At 38.0% G+C, this 14,724-nt stretch overlaps 1 long non-coding RNA gene across 1 annotated transcript; it reads left to right on the forward strand.

Annotated features, from left to right (window-relative positions):
• Positions 1 to 11,555: 11,555 nt before the first annotated feature.
• LOC121969994 lies at positions 11,556 to 14,261 on the forward strand. Its single transcript, XR_006108775.1, has 4 exons — positions 11,556 to 12,339; positions 12,408 to 12,562; positions 12,667 to 12,717; positions 14,228 to 14,261. It is a non-coding gene; the product is annotated as an uncharacterized LOC121969994 (long non-coding RNA).
• Positions 14,262 to 14,724: the final 463 nt, after the last annotated feature.

A 14,724-nucleotide genomic window follows, 5' to 3' on the forward strand; every position in this document is an offset into this window, starting at 1 on the left:
GTACAGTTTCTGATCAATAACAGGAAATGCAAAGAACTAAACAAATAAAGAACCTGTACTCACCAGGACCTTCTATCCGGATATAAGGGTCGTTAGACCAAATACCTCATGTCAATCATATGCAACCACAAAAATATAGCATCAAATATGCAACAATCACAAGTAATAAACGCAATCCATGTATATGATGCAAATGACATGGTCACCCTTGACGCCAGTCAGCTATCTCACACGCGATAGTGAGATCGAGTGGGTAGGGCTATGACAACTGTGCACTTTGCCATTACTACTCCAGAGTGACCAAGTGGACAGGATGCTGTCGGAGTACACCTATCCTCCTACCCCAAACAGAGTGGGGGAGCCAAAGCTCTCATCTCCCTGTGCCATAGTCAAGAGGAGGGATCCTTGCCTGCTACCACGTTACAGTCACACTACCCATGAGCGGACCAGAGGAGCCCTGATAGAGCAAACTGCACACACCTTGCCTGATATACCACTAACCCATGAGTGGTTGTGTGTGCAGATCATGTAACTGGTGATGTGCTCAACAACAATGGAGCCGACAATCGCTCAGCATGCAATCATGCAAAATGGTGCATGACACTAAGCATGTAACTCCTGAAAATACCATCCTCCTCATAATGTGTACCAAAAGGAAAACCAAGTCCATATCAATGATCTAGGTACACATGCCAGGTAACAAACTAGATACACATGTCAAATATATCTAGTAGCTAGACCTATATCTGGTAATGCATCGTATGTCACTACATAAGTACATAATGCAAGAATCAAGAGGACATAAGCATAAATGCATCACAGATAACAATATGGTAAACTACGGTATCAAGTAGTGACATACCAAGCAGATATAAGCATAACTATTACTACTAGTTATAACTCACTAAGCATATCAGAATGACAATATCAAAAAGATAAGTCAAAGGTACCCGACTAAAAAATGGAAATCGTATCCGAAATAGATCCCACGTCAAGATGTCCGTCTCGAATCAAAGTCCTGTAACAACATGCATATAATTAAGCCATGCTCGCAGATATCCAATAGCTTAATCAAATTTCCTATTAATCAGGAAACCCTAATTTATTTATTGATCTCGATTAATATATCGGATCTAACCCGAAGATTAGATTAGATCCAACATTTTAGCCTCAATTATACCGAAACCACATGACCAGCTATCCCTAACCATACCAACAGTAATTTGGATTAACACCTTACCCTCAATAAAGCTTCTCCTGTTGCCTCACTGTCGGAGAAGAGGGTTGTCGAGAAAAATAATGACCAAAGAAAACCAGTGTTGCTGTTAATCCCTAAAGTAGATCCAGTAATCGATGATTCACAGCTAAAGAGACATATTGTTAAAATCGATAATCAGGGCTGGATGAAGCTACTAACCTCCAAATCAAATCCCCTCAGGTGCCAAGGAATCCACAGTGTCGGCAAGGTGGATTGTGGAATTCTGCGGCAAGAGAAGGAGGAAGGAGCGACGACTGACCAACTTGGTTAGTGCGTCCATCTCGGAAGAAGGGCCATACGGAGGCTCACTCAATAGGGAAGAAGGTGCGACATCAATTCATCGGGTGATCAAGGAAACGTGATGATCTAGCAGAGCAGCACCACCATCAGTGAAAATTTGAAGAGAGCCCGACGGTGTCATATGGAAGACAGAAGGCGGCGTAAGATCAAGGAAGAGGAAGGGCTCGGGTGGACTCTAGGGCAGAGAGAAAGAAGGGAAAAATGCGATGTAAAGGAGGAGAAGAGCTTGGCCGACAGTTTTGTTGTTGGTTAGTCCTAGGAAAATGTACCGGTTCCACTGTACAAAAATTTTTTGTACAAGTGTCGAACATTTCCTTAAATAACCTATTGTATTCTTTAGAAGTTAAATTAGGAATCGTAGACGGAACTTAACATCATTGATTCCAAATTTAACTTATATGTTCTTGATGGTTTAGATTTGGATCGCAAGCGGAACTTAACACTATTGATCCAAATCCACCTATGTTATTAATTCCATTAAATATTAATTTCTAAAATTGGCTTCTAGGATTGCATGGCGAGGCACATGACCTTCTTGGATATGGGAGCAACTACCACCGCCTAGACAAAGCCTTTTAAGGAAAGCTAATATTTAATTTCCTTAAATAACTCTAGGTTTAACCAAAAAGAACAATCGAATCACAAATTTGAAAAATAAAATAAAAGAAACACAACTTCGAAACAAATCTAAAAACTCTAGAATCATATGCCTCTTGTGTTTGGTATTTCCAAAATAACTTATACAAAGAAAACTAGTATGATGCGGAAAACAATTACTAGTTATACCTTTCTTTGTAAGCAAATAACCTCTTGATCTTCTACCGTATTCCTCTACTTATCCCGGACATTGTGTGGGCAACGATCTACCAAGATGAGAATCCACCTAAGCCACCTTCTTCTCCATGCAATATTTGGCCACCACAATAGCTCCATGAAAGGATGGGGTTCGACCACCACCAAGCTCCAAGGGATGCTAGGAAACAAAGCCTCCTCCTCCTTCTTCTTCTTCAAGTAAAATCTGGCCACTAACCAAGCTCCTAGAGAAGTTGCCGCTGGCCACAAGAACAAGAGAAGAGGGAGAAGCTAGGGTCGGCCACCAAGGAGGAAAAGAGAGGAAGAATAGAATAGAGTCGTTAGCCATGAAGACACCTCTACCCCCTCTTTTATAATCCTTGGTCTGGGCAAATAAGGAAATTTAAATAAAAAACTTCCTTAATTCTTTTGCCATGAAAAGGAAAATTTATTTAATTAAAAATAATTTTCTCTTCTCACATTACATGGTCGACCACATTAAAGCTATAAAGAGTTTTAATTAATTAAAACTTCCAAATTTATCTCTGGAAATTTATAAAAAATTTCTCTAATAATTTTTTCCTTCATGGTGGATTATAAAAAGAAAATTTTATAAATTAAAACTTTCTTTTAACCATGTGGATAAAAAGAAAGTTATCTCTAAAAATTAAAATCTCTTTTAATCTACAAATAAGGAAAGATATCAAATCTTTTCTTAATCTTTTGTAGAAGCTTTATAAAAGAAATATTTGATTTTTAAACTATCTTTTAAATCATGAACATGGTTAAAAAGGAAAGTTTTCTCAAAATTAAAATCTACCTTTTAATCTACAAATAAGGAAAGATTTCAAATCTTTTCTTAATCCTTTGTAGAAAGCTATGAAAGGAAAGATTTAAATTTCAAACTCTCTTTTAAAACCATGATATCCACATAAGAAATAATTTTAATAAACATCTCTTTTTAATATGATGTGGTCGGCCACCTAAGCTTGGGCTCCAAGCAATTGGCCGGCCACCTTAAGGCTCAACTTTTAGGCTTGGTCGACCCTAAGCTTGAGCTTCAAGCTTGGCTTGGCCGGCCCCTATAGGTTGGGTAAGAAGGTGGGTATAGGTGGGTATTATTTTCTATATACAAGAGGCTACGATAGGAACTGAGAGGAGGAATTGGTTTTAGGCTCCCAATGAAATTAAGCTTCCCGTGTTCGCCCGGAACACCAAACTTAATTTCATCAATAATAATTCATTCCACTAAAAAATTATTATTGAACTACCCCACCAATCCCAAATTACATTTTGGGCTCCTTCTTATTATGAGTGTGTTAGTCTCCCTGTGTTTAAGATAATGAATGTTCATTAATTAAATGAGTTACTAACAACTCACTTAATTAATATCTTAGTCCAAGAGTAGTACCACTCAACCTTATCGTCATGTCGGACTAAGTTCACCTGCAGGGTTTAACATGACAATCCTTATGAGCTCCTCTTGGGGTCATTCTCAACCTAGATTACTAGGACATAGTTTCCTTCTATAATCAACAACACACACTATAAGTAATATCATTTCCCAACTTATCGGGCTTATTGATTTATCGAACTAAATCTCACCCATTGATAAATTAAAGAAATAAATATCAAATATATGTAGTTGTTATTATATTAGGATTAAGAGCACACACTTCCATAATAACTGAGGTCATTGTTCCTTTATAAAGTCAGTATAAAAAGAAACGACCTCTAATGGTCCTACTCAATACACTCTAAGTATACTAGTATAATTATATAATTAAGATAAACTAATACCTAATTACACTACGACCTTCCAACGGTTTGTTCCTTTCCATCTTGGTCGTGAGCTACTGTTTATAATTTATAAGGTACTGATAACATGATTCTCTATGTGTGACTCCACACACCATGTTATCTACAATATAAATTAATTGAACAACTACATTTATCATAAATGTAGACATTTGACCAATGTGATTTTTATTTCTAGATAAATGTTTATATCAAAAGCTAGGCTTTTAGTATACATCCTAACAATCTCCCACTTATACTAAAAGACTAAGTTGTCATATCTGTTGTCATACATCTGATTCCCAACCCTTCAATATGTCCATCAAAAAGCTCTTGCCTTAAGGGCCTTAGTGAAAGGATCTTCCAGGTTATCACTTGATGCAATCTAAGCGGCAACAACTTCTCCTCGTTATATAATTTCTCGTATTGGGTAGTACTTGCGCTCTATTGTGTTTACTTGCCTTATGGACTTATGGTTTCTTTGAGTTTGCTACTGCACCAAATTATTTTGGGTAAACCAGAAATCATATCTATGTTTATCTTGAAGTATCTGAGCCATACAGCTTCTATGGCTACCTCAGAGGCTGCCATATACTTAGCTTCTGTGGTGGAGTCCGAAAAAACACCTATGCTTAACACTCCTCCATAGTTATGACTTCACCTCCTAAAGTAAACACAAAACCCCGAGGTTGACTTACTATTGTCCCTATTCGATTGGAAGTCAAAATCCGTGCAACCCACAGGGAGCAAATTATCTGTCTTGTAAGCTAGCATATAATCTCTAGTGCCTCTAAGGTACTTCTATATATGCTTTACCGTAGTCCAATGTCCTTGTCCAGGGTTACTTTGATATCTGCTAACCGTGCCCATGGCAAAGCAGATTTTTGATCTTGTGCATATTAGGCTTCCGACAGCCGAAGCACAAGGAACTGTCTTCATTTCCTCTGTCTCCTTTGATATCTTCGGAGACATCTCTTTAGATAAAACTACTCCATGCTAAAAATGTAAGAAACCTTTCTTGGAGTTTTGCATGCTTAAAATGAGCAAGGATTGTTTCAATATATGAATCTTGGGATAAGTAAAATATATTCTTTTCTTGCGATCCCTTTGATCCCACGAATATATGCATTCTCCCAAGTCCTTCATATCGAATTATTTGGACAACCATACCCTTACTTCTGACAGCACTTTGATATTGTTTCCAACTACCAAAAATGTTATCTACGTATAGTACAAGAAATATCACCACGTTTCCATCACACTTCTTGTATACACAAAACTCATTCGGTTATAAATCCATAGGTCTGGATTACTTTATTAAACCGGATGTACTAAGACCTTGAAGTTTTACTTTAGTCCATAGACTGATTGAGCTTACACACAAGATGCTCTTTGCTCTTTGCAATGAACCCTTCTGGTTGCTATATATGGATGTTTTCTTCAAGACTTCCATTAAGACATCCACTTGCTAAATAGATAAAAGAATCTGGATAGACTTAAGCATGACTACCGGTGAAAAAGTTTCCTTTTTCAACAAACCTTGCTTTGATAGTTTCTATCTTCCCGTCTATCTCTCTTTTTCTATTGTGGACCTCTTTACACCTAATGGCTTTTACACCATCTGGTGGTTTTATAAGCTCCCAGACTTTATTAGAATACATATATTCTAATTCTGTATTTATTGCTCTTTGCAAAGATGCTGCATCTTTATCTTGGAGTGCTTCGTCATATGTCCGGGGATCAGGTTCATGTTCATAAGGGATCAAGTCCAAAGACTCTCCCAAAACATGAATCTTTTAGGTTGCCTAACAACCCTCCCACTACGACGAGGCACTTTCTGCAATTGTGTATCATTTGTGATACGTGTTGCAGTTTTTTTTTTGTGATATTTCATCTTGTACAGTTGGTACTAGTTTAGACGTGTCATTTCTTTAAGAACAATTTTACTTATGAGCTTGTGGTTCATTGTATAGTCCTTTTATGAAATCGGGCATTGGTGCTAACAATGACCTTTCGATTTTGTGGACTATAAATCTCCTTTCGTTTCTCTAGGATAACTCTTAAACAAGTGAACTCCTGCCTATCTTGTCTCTCATGTGCTAGACCACCCAAATCCGAATATGCTTCAGACTAGGCTTACACCCATTCTGTAATTCTATGGGAGTAGAGAGTTCTGACTTAGAAGGTACTATGTTCACTTCCGTTTCCAGTGTATTTCCTTAAAACGAATTTAGTAATTTTCTGAATAACTCATTATCGATCTAATTATTCCATAAGAGCCTCATACCTTCTTTCCACTACACCATTCTGTTGGGGTGTACCAGGTGCACTTAGTTGGGATTGAATCCCTTCTTCTGATAAGTGACTCCTAAATTCTCCCAAGAGGTACTCGCCAGTACAATATTACCATAGTGACTTGATACTTTTACTTTGACGTTTCTCCGCATCAGCCTTGTACTCTTTGAACTAATCAAAGTACTTAGTCTTGCGGTGCATCAAGTAAATGTATCTATATCTCAAATAGTTGTCTATAAAATAGACAAAATATTCGAACCTACCTCTTGTCTGGATAGTCATAGGACCACACAAATCAAAATGAACCAATTCCAACACATCATCGGCTCTATACCCCTTAGACTTTAAAAGCTTCTTGGTTATTTCCCTTCCAAGTAAGACCCGCAGGATTGGAAAGATTTTCACTACCAATGAACCTAAGAGTTCATTGATTTTTATCCTTTGAATCCTACTCAAGTTAATATAACCTAGCCTTAGACTGCCAAGGATGTGATTGGTTTATTTCCGAAGGTTCCTTTCTCTTATTAAAGTTAGAAGATGTGTTACTAATTTCCATTTATTGCATTGTGGGAGTTATTGGATTTATAAATTGTCAACCAACGTATCAGAATAGATATCTTTCCTATTTTCTTGATAACAAGTTTGTTATCAAAATAGATAGAATATCTATTCTTTGATAGTTTAGAAACCGAAATCAAATTCTTTCTAAACTTGGTACGTAAAGATAATTTCTTAAAATCCATATTTTATTCCTATCAGAGGATAAGCATCTCCCACTGCAACAACTACCACTTTTGCAGCAGTGCCCATGTAGACGGTGACTTCCCCTTCATATAGTTATCAGGTTTCCTGGAACCTCTGTAATGAATTGCAGACATGATCAGTGACTCCCGTATCTACACACCAGATACCGGTAGATAACACCACTAATCATGTATTAACTAATGAATGAAATACACCTATTTTGTTCTTAGTTCTAAGAGGGCAGTCTACCTAAATGTCCAAGTCCTATTTCCAATTATTACAATTGGGACTACTAAGTCTATTCTATAGTATAACAACTAGGGGATTGACAAACATTTTAAATCCTAAGAATCACAAAAATATTTGGTCAAGACTAACACCTTAAAATCCCCATGAATTTTGTATGCCACGATAGTGTGGACGTATACAAAATCAAAGAGGAGATTTTATTCATTAATTTTATTATTTCGTCATCCTAACTTTATGACAAATAAAATTAATAGTTGGTCTATCAAATATTTGGTCAAAAACTTTGAATTTGAAATAATATTGATTCCTCAAAACAATATTATTTAAATTCACCAACACCTCAAACACCGTGAATTTTGCATGTCACAATAGTGTGGACGTATACAAATTCAAACATTTGTTAGAGGAGGGTTTTATCCATTAATTATCTTGTCAATAAGTTTTTATGACAAATAAAATTACCTCAAACACCGTGAATTTTGTAAGCCACTATAGTGTGGACGTATACAAAACCAAACATTTGTTAGAGGGGGTTTTCCCATTAATTTTATTTCCTTGTCAAACTGACAAATAAAATTACCTCATACACCATGAATTTTTGTATGCCACGATAGTGTGGACGTATACAAAATCTCAACATTTGTAAGAGGGGTTTTTAATTTTATTATCTTGTCAACCTATCTTTATGACAAATTAATAGTTGGTTTTCTTCGGTCACACAAATAATAGCAGTGACTCCGATGGGGAGGATACTATTAGACATGCCTAAGTGTATACCATTACTTGACACTAAGTCCATTAATAAGATTGTGCCCCTTCCGATGGGGAAGATCACACGCTCTTAATTAATTTCCTATAGTCATCCAAAATGGAAGTTTGATCTAGTGATCCTCAAACAAACTCATCCGATATGGAGGAAGGCACTCAGAGCCAACGCACAAGTTTGTTTGCATCACTTACAAACCAGTAATGGAGACCATGAAATTTATTAAAATAAATCCCTCTCCCACTTAGTTATTTAAAGTGAGGAATTTTAAACTATCCTAGCATACATCACATGCATACACACACATCACAGTAAATAAAATCAATAAATATGGAAATTTATTTTCCAACTATTATGACATTTTTCCATCACTGTCTTCCGTGTGCTCCAACCCTAGCTGTTGCCATCTTTAGCCACTGCCATCGGGTCGAGTCGTCGCATCCATCTTGCTTCTTATTCTGCTGCGCCTTTGGTGCTCTAAAAGTACCACGCCTTCAAGAATCCGATTCGCGACAAAAATAGAATTTTACATATATCGATCCTATATTCCACGAGGAAATGTACATGTAATCTAGATCGAAAATAAAATTCTCAAATCCTAGGGCTAATACAACTCCTGCTGTATTAGTTACATACAATCATGCACACACAACATCTATAAGCCATAATAGTTGGAGCCTGCAACCACAAAGTTAGCACATCCTACTATTATCCTGCCTAAATTATGTATGACATGTGCACAACCTAATTTGAAAACCAAACACACAGAGGCAAACCCTATCTCTGATACCAATTGTTGGTTAGTCCTAGGAAAATGTACCGGTTCCACTGTACAAATTTTTTTTGTACAAGTGTCGAACCTTTCCTTAAATAACCTATTGTGTTCTTTAGAAGTTAAATTAGAAATCACAGACGGAACTTAACATAACTTATCTGTTCTTGATGGTTTAGATTTGGATCGCAAGCGGAACTTAACACTATTGATCCAAATCCACCTATGTTATTAATTCCATTAAATATTAATTTCCAAAATTAGCTTCCAGGACTGCATGGCGAGGCACATGACCTTCTTGGATATGGGAGCAACCACCACCGCCTAGACAAAGCCTTTTAAGGAAAGCTAATATTTAATTTCCTTAAATAACTCTAAGTTTAACCAAAAAGAACAATCGAATCACAAATTAGAAAAATAAAAGAAAAGAAACACAAATTCGAAACAAATATGAAAACTCTAGAATCATATGCCTCTTGTGTTTGGTATTTCCAAAAATAACTTATACAAAGAAAACTAGTATGATGCGGAAAACAATTACTAGTTATACCTTTCTTTATAAGCAAATAACCTCTTGATCTTCTATCGTATTCCTCTTCTTATCCCGGACGTTGTGTGGGCAACGATCTACCGAGATGAGAATCCACCTAAGCCACCTTCTTCTCCAAGCAATATTCGGCCACCACAATAGCTCCATGAAAGGATGAAGTTCGGCCACCACCAAACTCCAAGGGATGCCAGGAAACAAAGCCTCCTCCTCCTTTTTCTTCTTTTTCAAGTAAAATCCGGCCACCAACCAAGCTCCTAGAGAAGTTGTCGCTGACCACAAGAAGAAGAGAAGAGGGAGAAGCTAGGATCAACCACCAAGGAGGAAAAGAGAGGAAGAATAGAATAGAGTCATTAGCCATGAAGGCACCTCTACCCCCTCTTTTATAATCCTTGGTCTTGGCAAATAAGAAAATTTAAATAAAAAACTTCCTTAATTCTTTTGCCAAGAAAAGGAAAATTTATTTAATTAAAAATAATTTTCTCTTCTCACATTACATGGCTGGCCACATTAAAGCTATAAACAAGGAGAGTTTTAATTAATTAACACTTCCTAATTTGTCTCCAGAAATTTATAAAAAATTTCTTCAATAATTTTTCCCTTCATGGTGGATTATAAAAAAGAAATTTTATAAATTAAAACTTTCTTTTAAGCATGTGGATAAAAAGAAAGTTATCTCTAAAAATTAAAATTTCTTTTAATCTACAAATAAAGAAAAATATCAAATCTTTTCTTAATCTTTTGTAGAAGCTTTATAAAAGAAATATTTAATTTTTAAACTCTCTTTTAAATCATGAACATGGTTAAAAAGGAAAGTTTTCTCAAAATTAAAATCTACCTTTTAATCTACAAATAAGGAAAGATTTCAAATCTTTTCTTAATCCTTTGTAGAAAGCTATGAAAGGAAAGATTTAAATTTCAAACTCTCTTTTAAAACCATGATATCCACATAAGAAATAATTTTAATAAAAATCTCTTTTTAATATGATGTGGCCGACCACCTAAGCTTGAGCTCCAAGCAATTGGCCGACCACCTTAAGGCTCAACCTTTAGGCTTGGTCGACCCTAAGCTTGAGCTTCAAGCTTGGCTTGGCCAACCCCTATAGGTTGGGTAAGAAGGTGGGTATAGGTGGATATAATTCTCTATATACAAGAGGCTACGATAGAGACCGAGAGGAGGAATTGATTTTGGTCTCCCGATGAAATTAAGCTTCCCGTGTTCGCCCGGAACACCAAACTTAATTTCATCAATAATAATTCATTCCACTAAAAAATTATTATTGAATTACCGCACTAATCCCAAATTACATTTTGGGCTCCTTCTTATTATGAGTGTATTAGTCTCCCTGTGTTTAAGATAATTAATATCCACTAATTAAATGGGTTACTAACAACTCACTTAATTAATATATTAGTCCAAGAGTAGTATCACTCAACCTTATCATCATGTCGGACTAAGTTCACCTGCAGGGTTTAACATGACAATCCTTATGAGCTCCTCTTGGGGTCATTCTCAACCTAGATTACTAGGACACAGCTTCCTTCTATAATCAACAACACACATTATTAGTAATATCATTTCCCAACTTATCGGGCTTATTGATTTATCGAACTAAATCTCACCCATTGATAAATTAAAGAAATAAATATTAAATATATGTAGTTGTTATTATATTAGGATTAAGAGCACATACTTCCATAATAACTGAGGTCTTTGTTCCTTTATAAAGTCAGTATAAAAAGAAACGACCTCTAATGATCCTACTCAATACACTCTAAGTGTACTAGTGTAATTATATAGTTAAGATAAACTAATACCAAATTATACTACGTGTAAAATACAGCACCTAAATAATATTTAAATAATAAGGTTATTGGACAAATAATCTTATTGGATTTTTCAAGAATTTCTAGGAATTTTCTAAGAATTTTTCGGAGTCCGTTTGGCGTATTTTAAGGGGATCAATTATTGGGCTACGGGAAAGTCCCTTTAAGATTCCAATTAAGTGGGAGTTGATTGAGGAATTTACTTAGATTTAATTAACTTAAACATAAGTATTTAAGTGTTTTTGAAAACCTAAGTTCCCTAATTTCCCCATCCGATCCTTTCTTCCTCTCTCGCTCGATCCGCCGCACACCTACACTTTCCTCTCTTGCGCCGTTGCCCGACCAAGCCACTCCATGCCACCAATCGCGCCACCACCTCCCTACATCGATCGTCGACTGTGCAGCACCGCTCCTCGCCGGAGCAAGTTACGATCGTGACCAGTGCCGCATCGCCTACCCTCAGATCCCGACGTTGTCACCGCACCGCGATCCGCCCGGTGCTGACCGCCGAGCTTCCTCAGTGATGCCATCGGCCATCGCAGCGCCACCTAGCGTCAATTTTCCCTCTTCGCACCTGCGATCCATAGCTATTGATCCACCGCCGCTGGTTGACCATCGACATCGCTTTCTGCTTCTCGCGATAACGTTGTTGCATCATCTTCTTCTCCATCGAGTTGTCTCGCATAAGATGGTCCTCAACCGGGGGGATCCCATGCCCTAGCTTCACCGCTGCTCTTCGCTGGAATCGCTCCAATCGAAGCTACACCGACATTGCTACCCTCTCAGCCGATCTTCTGCCATCCGCGCCGTGCCCTAGCTCCGATGTATCGCCAACGCTGCTGCGCCATCTCACAGTTGTTGTTGCCCTTCGATTGTGCTGAGCACCCGAGCCAGTAACAGCCCTTACCAGCTCCACTGTCCTACTCGCGTCGCCATCACCATGTGTCGATCGCCGGTGTTGCCTTTTGACCACACAAGTAGCCGACGTTGAGGTCCTTTCTTCTCCCTCTCGATTCTTCCTCTCGCGAGTTTCCTTCCTCTCCTAATTATGCCCTAGCAGTGTGTTCAAGCCAGCTACCACCGAGAGCAGATTAGCTCTGTGCTCTTGTACTATTGAGCTGTTCGTTGTAGATCCGTTCATCATGGCATCCCTGATCCTGCATCGAGCAGCTACAAAGCTGGATTGTGGTAAGTTTGGGAAGGTGATAGATTAAGGTGAGTTTTGTTTCTGTTTTCCAGGATTTTGTATAGAGCTCTATGAATAGGATCTGGATTGATAATTGAAGTGGATGATTTACTGCTAGTTTTGGTATCAACAGAGCAATGTTTTGTTGAGGGTTAGGCATTTGATCGTTTCCTGCATTATCAGGGTGAGTTTTCATCAGTGGTTGTCTTTTGGATTTCCTATCGTTGATATGTTCTATTAGGATTGCTAATGAATTGTTAAATCATGTTCGGCTTGGATCTCATAGGGATATGTGGAAGGGATTGTTGAAAATGAATTGATGGTAGATGAGGTGTGTTAACTAGAAATGTTGATTTTCATATGGGGGATGAGAGTGGGATTGAAGTGAAGGAATTGTGGGTTTAATTAAACCTAATTAGATTAAGGATTTAGGTTAACTATTGCGATTAGGGTTTTATCTATGGGTTTGGATCTTTGGGTTTAGCTAGTTGTCGCTTATTTAACTAGCTAAACTGTATATTATATGGTTATGCAAGACGTTAATTTGAGACAAGCACCTTGACGCGGGTATTGTTAGCTTGATCTACATTTAAGGCGGGTACTTCTTACTTTATCTCTTTAGCACATTGATCTTATTGCATGAGCTTTATGTTCAGATAGTTGCTGTATCTATCTTGACTCCACTCTTATTTTTTCTGCGTTTGATACTTCCACTCAATCTTTGAGCTACTCGTTTCTGTATCTATACAGTCTCTCATTGTTATCGATGATATTTAGTAGATACTATATTACTAGGTATCAGATACCAGATACCAGATACCAGATGCCAGACATTAGATATTAGGTATTGGATATATACACCTGATACCATGTTTACATGCTTTGATTGCTGTTTATTTACACACCTTATTGAGCATGCTAGCTTCATGTAGCATACCTGCTTCGCTATATATACGACGATCGCTGATTGCTCGTGATCATGTCACTCGCATCGCCAACCGATCCTGCCTCCCGTGGTCGAGGCGGCTGTTGCCGCAGTGGCCGCACACCCGCCCACCCACGGGTAGTGGTAGCTGAGCGCCGCACGCTCTGCACTTCCACTCGCACACCCGCCGGGTAGTGTCTCCAGTGAGTCGCGGCAAAGGGACCCCCGCAGATGTAGCTATTCACCTACTACGAATCGTCCCTCGACCACCTCGAGAGTAAGTGGTAGCTGGAGTGGTGTATAGTCTATCATTGTCCCGCCTCGCCCATACCGGGCCGGACTTGAGGGGGCGGAGTGACTATCCGCGCATACCGTTATTATTATATCCTCCGTTGTTTACTTACCTTGTTGCTTATCTACGCTAGATTACGCCACGTTGTTTATTTATCGTTATGTTTACATAGTTGAGGTTTATACCGCTGATACGTGTTTTGATAATCGATTTACTTATCGAGACGTATATACCTCACATGATACCACGTAGTTATGAGCAGATCTGTAGCGGACTTTGCCACACTTTACCTTTACTACTAGCCTAGGATACGGTTTTAGGTATGGACACTTATTATGATATCACCGTAGTATCTGCTATTTCCATACGAGACTGTATACCTTTACATCTCTAGTTCTTTACTTTACTCATGCACCATCCGTCTATTACCCACTGAGTCTTTATACTTACCACCCCGTATATTGGTAATTTCACCAGGTAGCAGGTAAAGGATTTATGGAGTCGCCTGGAGAGCCTGTCCGCCATCCCACGTCACATTCGAGGGCGATCTTACGATTTTGGTATATCTTACGCTATTTGTATTGGGTTGACTTGTTCACGATTTGTGTTCTCTTGATTTTGGTTTGATATTATCGTGGTTTGTTTCTCATCAGCTAGTTGCTTTATGTTTGTAATCGTTATTCGTGATTTCCGCATGTTGATTTTAGTACCGAGTGGGTCGATTATATAACCGCGTGGTTGTTTATTTCTGCTTCATTGAGGGTGAATATATAACACGTGGTTGTGATATATATTCCAACCGATGGTCGATGTATTTCATGATGTATGCCTCATATCGTCACCCATATGGGGATGTTGTCGAAATTTCTCAGTAGGACTCCTCCGCGACAATTTATTCGTATCGAGCCAAGTTTTACGAGGCCTATTTTCTTGGTTTTCGTGATTTGGTTTCTCGATGTGACTTTTCGGGTTTT

Source organism: Zingiber officinale, chromosome 4A (assembly GCF_018446385.1).
Source record: "Zingiber officinale cultivar Zhangliang chromosome 4A, Zo_v1.1, whole genome shotgun sequence".
In the NCBI taxonomy this organism is placed as follows: Eukaryota; Viridiplantae; Streptophyta; class Magnoliopsida; order Zingiberales; family Zingiberaceae; genus Zingiber; species Zingiber officinale.